This window comes from Brienomyrus brachyistius, unplaced genomic scaffold (assembly GCF_023856365.1).
Source record: "Brienomyrus brachyistius isolate T26 unplaced genomic scaffold, BBRACH_0.4 scaffold41, whole genome shotgun sequence".
NCBI classification, from domain to species: Eukaryota; Metazoa; Chordata; class Actinopteri; order Osteoglossiformes; family Mormyridae; genus Brienomyrus; species Brienomyrus brachyistius.
Window position 1 is genome coordinate 2,378,230 of NW_026042316.1, and position 8,324 is coordinate 2,386,553.

The 8,324-nt window shown below is 42.7% G+C and overlaps 1 long non-coding RNA gene across 2 annotated transcripts; it reads left to right on the top strand.

The window, feature by feature from the left end:
* The first annotated feature begins 15 nt into the window (after positions 1–15).
* LOC125722669 (uncharacterized) lies at positions 16–5,700 on the top strand. Of its 2 annotated transcripts, XR_007386502.1 has the most exons (4): positions 80–218; positions 3,155–3,644; positions 4,190–4,741; positions 4,824–5,700. It is a non-coding gene; the product is annotated as an uncharacterized LOC125722669 (long non-coding RNA). The 2 variants fall into 2 exon arrangements; XR_007386501.1 differs by having other exon boundaries at positions 16–218; positions 4,190–5,698.
* Positions 5,701–8,324: the final 2,624 nt, after the last annotated feature.

Genomic DNA, 8,324 nt, shown 5'->3' on the forward strand with positions numbered 1-8,324 from the left:
GCGTATTACGTCATAACTCGTGCGTAGAGTCAATTTTTCCGGGGAATGTCGAAGACGTACTATGTAGTTCAGATGTAGAAAGTTCTACTTTTCTTTTAAATGTTAAAGAAAGTTTCATAAAAACAAATTGTATAGCGAATGTTCAGTACAATAGGAAGCGTTATTTTGTTCAAGCAAATGGAGCCGAGGCATAATATTTAAAGGAATGTTATTCAAAGGTAATAAGCTTCCACCACACTGCAGCTTAAATACACGCGTAATGAGGCAAAATACCGCTTTCTTAAATTAATTACATGATACGTGAATGTCCTGCTTTGTCTTCCAATAAGGTAAGCTCGGTGGCTATAAACACTCATACATTTAGCTGATACAAATTAATTTTGTACTTTGGAAAAAAAAGTAGCTGATTTTGGCTTGTTGAGGCTTCCACATATGACAAACCACAAGATGGCACTGCCTGAGCATGCTTTTAGAAATGTACTGGAGTGCCACTAGCAGGCAAGCAAGTTACTTTGCAACTTCTAGAGCACAGCAATGGTGTTTGACATTCTGTTAGCTATATACGCAGGGATGGATATAACTGGTAAGCAAGTACGCATTCACCTTCAAAAGCGATATGTGCAGCAATCGGTTGTTGTAACAGTGTGAATTCGTACGTACTTTATGTGCATTTGCGGCGATATGACAAGAAATTACCGTGCATTTTAACCTCTATTTTCCTTACTTCTTTATATTACGTTTTCTCTGCTTTATTTCAGTCAGTCTAACATATTGCGCCACAGCCTTCAACCCGAATTTTCATAGCAGACTTCAGTTAGGAGTACGCCTTAGTAATGATTAACCTGGGACTCACCAGGGAGGTGTGGGGGGATACTATTGTAAATTGCTTAGTTTTAACTATAACAGCCTTAATAATCCTATCAAACACAGTGAAATACTGCAATACCTTTATCGCTGAAGGTCTCGTATGATGCTCTTTCAAGAAACTCATTTTAAACCATCAGACGACAGGTGTGGATGGACAGATTACATCTATCATTCTACAATCTTTCTGCTGTAGAGCAAGGGATGTAACAATATTGTTGCATACATCTATTCCCTTTGTTCTTTGCATATCTGATGTGGATTCCCGATCCAAATGGGAGATCTGTCATAATTACTAGTTTATTGTTCATTACGCCTGTACTATTGGTTAACGCATGTGCTCCTAATTGTGATGATATTTTCTTTAAGCGTCTGTTCTCACTGGTACCTGATACCTCTAACTATCACCTTATCTTGGGGAGTGATTTAAATTGTCGCTTTAATCCGAAATTGGATCATCCATCCCCCAAGTTAGCTCTGCCTTCAAAATCTGTCGAAACGATCAATTCTTTTACCAACAAATTTAATGTGTCAGGTGTTTTCACAATTTTTTAATCCCACTCGAAAAGAGTATAGTTTTTTTCTCTGAGATTCATCACACGTTTACCCAAATTGACTATTTCTTAGTTGATAAGACTTCTTGCTCAATATCTGAGTAGCTATGATAAAATAGCTTTCTCAGATCATGCTCCAGTCTCCTCGAAAATTTTGTTAGAACATGGTGTCCTTGACGGTTCAACACTCAGTTGCTTTCCTTGTTGATTTTATTTCACAACAAATTGCCAATTTTCTTTCTTTAAATATATCTCCAGATGTATTTGTTTCCATATCGCTGGAAACCTTGCAGACTGATACCAGTGGGCAGATTATCTGATATGTAAGCAATGATAGAGAGCTGTGGAAGGAGAAGATGGCATATTTAACACAGCGTGAAGCAGATCTTGACAATTGATATGTTTCTCCCTATCTGATGATGTTTATAAGGAGCATCTAACGATACAAGCAGAGTTTGAATTTCTAGTGTCTCAACATACTGCTGAACTACTGATGCAAACAAGGTCTCATTATTACGAGCAAATCCTCTAGAAATGAATAATGCATTCAAGTTTTTCTCCTCTCACTTGTTGTCTAGAGTTCAATAGTTTCTTTAGGGATTTAGCCATTCCTTCATAGGAATGTGTGGCTGTGAATGATTTAGATGTCACTATCACTCTCACTGTAACTGAACTGACCACCATGGCGGCTGCTTCGCAAAGTGGTTAATGTCCCAGACCCGATGGCTTTCCTTCAGAGTTCTATAAAAAGTTATGGCCCCAGTTGTCCTCTCTCCTATTGGACATGTTCAACAACCTGAACCTCTTGCCCAAGCTAATATTTCTCATGCTAAAAAAGGGGAAAGATCCTCATTCTTACACCTCCTTTCACCTAAAGGCTTATTGAATACGGACTAAGATCCTGTCCAAAGCACTGGCCCTTCAGGCTTGTTTGACCAGATTGAGGTCCTTGTCAGAATTTTGTTGGTGGTTCCAGTGTCCTCATGTGAAGCTGAGAGGAGCTTCAGTGCATTGCGCAGACTAAAGACGTGGCTAAGGGCTACTATGGGCCAAGACAGACTTCACAGTCTGTTAGTCTGCAATATGCAGAAAGACGAGCTGGACAACTTTAACATAAACAACATATGCCAAGAGTTTGTGGGGCCCAGTTATACCAGGAAAAACACATTTGGTACTTTTGTTTAGTGTCTATTCATTAATGTAAGTTTGCTTTAAATTGCAGATGTTTTTTTTTTTTGCATAGAACAGTTACTGTAAATCGATAATTTAATTGTTGATTTTGATACAAAACATTACTTATTTTATATCTTTCACAATAATAGTCATGTTTAAATTTTATTGTATGTTGATGGCTTGACCGTAAACAACATAACAAAAAATGTAATAAATAGTTTTGAAGAAAAATCTGCTTTGTCATTGAACCTGAGAAAAACTTTGAAAATAAACATAATGACACAGTCTCCATGCTACAATAATAATGACAGAAATAAAGTTTTTCACTGTGGGGACAAATCTTCATAAGTACAATTAGACTGTATTATTTGTGTCCCCTTCAAAAATTGCTTATGAGAAATTTTATATCTATTGTCCCCCCCCTACTGTTAAATAAAATTTATGCCCATGATTATAATAATTATAGCAACTGTATTTTGTGTATGGTTGAAGATCTGTCTGGTCTTTATTCATTTAATTATCACTGTAAATAGCTGGTTAGCTATCTATCATTTACTCCTCAGAAAGCAAATTCAGACAGCGGTTGCCTGGATCAACACCCAGTACTGGGATGCCTGGAACCTGTGTGACGAGGTGATCGACTGGGGAGTCGGTGTGGAGGAGTGCTCACGAGCGACACCCCCACTGTCCAGGTTGGGGGGGATAAGGAGGGATTGGGAAGGGCTACTTGGGAAAATGTGGAGGTATCAGAAAGGGGCCTCCAATGGTGAGATGGAGGGGGCGGAGGCTGGTATGAATGTAATGCATATGGTAAATGGAGGTGAGGAGAATGGATGTGAGGTAGGAGTGAATGTGGAGGAGGTTAAGGGAGAAGGAGAGAAAAGTAGAGGGAATGCTTTGGGATCTATTGTGTCACAAGGAGGCAGATCATGGCTGGAAACCATTCAGGAAGAAGGATGTGAGGAAGAAGAAGAAACTGAGGTGGCGTTTCAGGAGGCACAAGATGCTGAAGTTGCCCAGTTGGACAGATGGTGTCCATGTGGCTGGTGTAAGGTGGGGTAGGAGGCTTCTGAACCATGTGTTAGGCCTAGTGCACTTATGGATTGTGCTTGTTTGTTGTAATGAAATAAGCTTATAAACTAAACATAATATATTTTAAAGGTACGTGTTTATATCAGTATCTACATGTAAAGGGAGCAGACACAGGAAAAAGGTATTGAAGACCCTTGATATGATATTGCTGTTTTTGTTTTAGATTCCAAAGTTAACCCTTTATTTAATTTATCCCTTTTCCCCAAGTAGAATAATGCATGTACTTGTAATCTGTATTATTTTGCTTTGGAGTCGGAAGTTCCAAAATCACCAGGCAAGTTATTTGATTGTATGTGTTTTAACTACTAGAAAGATGTAAATGAGAAGCCTTAAGATTTATTTAAAATTAATTTATTGTTTTTTTGTAAATTAAAAACAGGAACCCTCATGGACCAAGACTTGAGGGCATTTGTACCATCCACCTGTACAACTTTAACTGGTTCTGCAGCCTTTTTCTCCCCACAGCCTCTGCTTGTTCCCTTCTTCTTTTTCTGTCTTCCCTCCAGGAGAGCTCCTCAGGCATCTCCAGCCTGTAATTCCTGGGAAATGCCACCTGCCACCCATCCTTGGAAGCGTCGCCCAGTCTCAGGATCTCATACATCACCATTCATCAGTCACAGCGCTTGCAGACATCTGGATAAAAGGAAAAGCCCATTTTTTTAAAAACTTACACGTTAAATTTTCCTCTAATTACCATTTTATTCTTTTAAATTTCATTATGTTTATTTACATTTAGTATGGATTAAGGCACAGTCAGCCTGGATTAAGGCATCCCCAGCCTGGCATCAGACTCTCCGGACAATGCCAGCCCAGAGGGGGCTGACCTGGAGAACATTCCCCCGGAGGACATGGAGTGGGAGCCTCCAGGTCTTGCCCTGAGTCCCACTCCGTGGTGTCAGCCCCGTGGCCAAAGTTTCCCCAGCCGAGGAGGCTATTGCCGCGACAACGGCAGGGTCAACAGAAATCCAGTCGTGAGCTGAGGTCCAGGAGGAAAAAACGAGGTTATGCTACCCAGACCTGCCTCCTGATCCAGGCTTGGTCCAAGATGGTCTTTCAGGGTATCCCATTCAATGATTCCCAAAAGGAACCACATCCGGTCTCCTCATGGCGCAGGTACTGGCCTGTGTTTTTGTTTTGCAGGGTCCCTGGTTTGGTCCAGTTCCTGTCCTGCCTGCCCCTCGACACCCTCCGACTCTGCCAACCCCTCGCCGTCTACCGATGCTGTTCTTCCCTCGGCTGCCGCAGACGAGTGGAGCTTCTACAGACCCAGACAGGATTCCAAAGGCCCCCCTGGCCGTGACCCTTCTGCGGCACCCCGGAGCCCATCAGAGGCCCTGAACTGTTCACTTTACCTCCCATGCTACCTAGTGTCTTGCCCCTCCTAATACCTCAGTCTTTGGTCTGTAGTCTTGCTTCCCCGTGGCTCTCCCTGGTTTCACCTCTTAGCCCGATTTCACTGTTCCAGCCCCCACTCCAGTCACTCTTGCTTCCCGCTTTAGGTTCCCCTCTCCTGGCCATATTATTGTTGCACTGGTTCCATTGCTTGCCTGTCTTGTCTGGTTGTGTCCTGCCTTGTCTGTCCCTGTGCCATCTTTGGTCCTTTTGATGCCCAATCCCTCCCTTTTGTCTCCTTCTACTGTGTCCTTTGTTCCCACTTACCCACTGACACCCACTGTCTGTCTTTTGGTCCATAGTCAGCATCCCTGTTGGATTACCTGGCCTGTCATGAGTTGTGTCCTGGGGGTTAGTCTCCCCTGTTGTCCTTGGTTTTGCCCTGGTCTGTGTGTCCCCTTAATGATGCCCTTGTACCCGGAGGGCACAGGATTGGGAGGGGGGCGTTTACTGTCATGTCTTGCCCATTTAGTCAACCTTCCTCCCCTTCTGTCAGTCACTATCAGCTTCCTTGTGTTTTCTCATTCCTTAGTCTGGTAAAGTGCCCAGTCCTATCTTCTCCAGTTGTGTCCTTGTCTGTTTGCGTCTCTGTGCCCAAACCTGCCTGTCAATAAAACTCCCCACGAAGGGGATTCTGCCCTACAGCTTGCATTTGGGTCCTACTTCCCACCGGTGACGTGACAGAGGAATACATGCTTAGTGCCAGGCAGAAATCTTTGATTTTGCATCCATATGGTGACTTGGTGAAGTTAGCTGATAGTTCTCTTGATTCCAAAGACATATGATTCTTGTCTGTGCATTATGCATAACCAAAGTTAAGAGCTTCAGATTAATAGGTGCGAAAAACGCATTTTGCGTTTGTCGAGTTCGAAGGGTTAACTCACTGAATATTTATGTTACGCCAAACATGACTCATTGTCGTTTTGGACAGTAAGCACTTTATGTAATTCATCCATTGCTCCTTTTCCTTATGGTATACAGCCGCTTTATACATGTGGAGACTCACACACATTTTTCACATTCCAGTACTTTCACACATTTTACTGTCATTGTACATCTCTTCTGATGTCACATTTATTTATTTGTTTATTTATTTATAACCTGGTAACTGCACACTGCACAAATACAAATAAATGATGAATTACCAAAACCTTAAATACTGTACAGAAGGATAAACTCAATTATTGCTGAAAAAGTCTACACAGATATAAAAATATAATATTCCCATCAAAATCACACATGCACAGCCAAAAGTGTAGGCAGTAACTATATACTGCTTTGCCAAACAGGTACAGGTATCAGACACACAGAACATCAACTTGTTTAGTATACTCTTTGTTTATTAGAAAACTGGATACATCATCCAGCAGAAGGAAAAATAGGCCGACCATTTAAGACAGAGAATACATTCAGCAAACTGAATGTGACCTTCACTGCCAGACATGCAGCCTGTTAAAAGGTGCAGTGTTATACTGTACATAATATTTTAATTAAGGATATTCAAAGTTAATATAGTGTACTTTAGTGAACTTTTGTTACCTTCCTCGCACAAATATGTGAATTCTTCCCATACTGAATGAAATAACCCTTTATGCCCTCACCGATGTGAATTGGTACAAATTTCCACAGCTTTCTCACCATAGCCAGCCATTTTCTCCATAATCATAATCAATTCCAACTCCTGCTATTATTTCTTTCACTGCAGACAGAATGATGTGGCCTTTCATCCACTTCAGTCTCATTCATTCTGCAATATGGGTGCTTGTGGTTATTAAGCAAGCAAATGATCCATCTTCTTCTGCAGTATCAGCACTTAAAGGAGAAAGTCAGTCTGTGAGAATAGCTGACTGCAGTGACTGTCCTTCCGTGCAATCAATGTGTGCAGGGAGTAAGACCAGAGTACAGACGCACAAAGCTTATATTTCTTGCTTTTACCAAAAACAAGCTGAAAAATAAATATGTCCAGCTCTTGCCTGAGAACCGCTGCGATGTTTCTATTTCAAATACAAGCTCGAAGCCATCCATCCATCCTATGTAACCGGGGGTCCGGCGTCGGCTGTCAGAGGGCTGAAACGGCAGACGCTGTCGGTAATCCAGGTCGGCTGATCGTAGATGGCAGTAAGCGCGCCAGGCATGACTTGGAGCCAAGGAGGCGAAGCAGAGATCAGTACACAGGAAGACAGGAACACAAGGAGGGGAAAAACGCTTGCACGCTGCATAAACCATGAAGATCTCGCGTCTGGCCAGAAATAAGAGACTGAGAAGGGGAAGGTTGACCACAGATGGGAGGGGCGGGGTTCCAAAGCGGAACCACACCTCCTCAGGCACTTCCATCTCCTGCCAACATTCCTCTGTCCTTTATTTCCCTTCACACTGCACTCCAATCATGCTCCACAACCATTAACCTCTGAAATCTCCTACACTCTCTGCACTCGACTGACTCCTTACCAGCTTCTCTCCTGCCGCTGCCTGCACTCCTTCATGTTCTGTCGGCACCCAAACCACCTGCTTTGCTCGCCCCATCATTTCTCCCAGGTCCAGCGTGGGCTGATTAAAAGCCACTGCTAAGGGGGGCTCCTCCTCTGGTGTGTTGTACCATTCTCCCACTACTCTCGTCCTCCATATCTGAATGGCTACTCCCTCAGGGCCTAATATTATCCAGTCTGCCGTCATGCGCATCCCGTCTTTCTCTCGGTCAGGCAGCGGATCTATCAGCCGATCCCACTCATCCCTCACTCCAGGATCACTGAAATCTCCCATCGCAACTAACAACTGTATTTATCCTATTTCCAATTTAGCACATTGCTATATTGTTCCTGTATAAATGGTCTCCACTGTTCTAGGATTTCCCAAACCTTTCCAATAACTTCTTCTAATCCGTATAAGCTATACTATCCCTGCTGGACAACAACCTTTGTTGCAGAAGGGTGAACTGTCCACTGAGTACCTCTACTCCCCCTTCGTACATTTTATGTCTATCTGCAGCTGACACAAAGCATCTCTGCCTAACAAATTCACTGGGATATGCTCTGATGTTAGTTTAGACATATTTACATTTTTGGCCCCTATCTGAACATCTACTAAACAAGATTCTGGAACATGCAGGTTGGACAGGTGTGTCCAGGCTGATCACAGCTCCAGCACACCAGCTGAATCAGCCTGTTCCCCAGTCTCTCCGTGTTCTAGGATCATCAAATTTGTGAGTAAATGGGTGTCCTCTGAGGAAACCCCCATCCATTGTATATACTC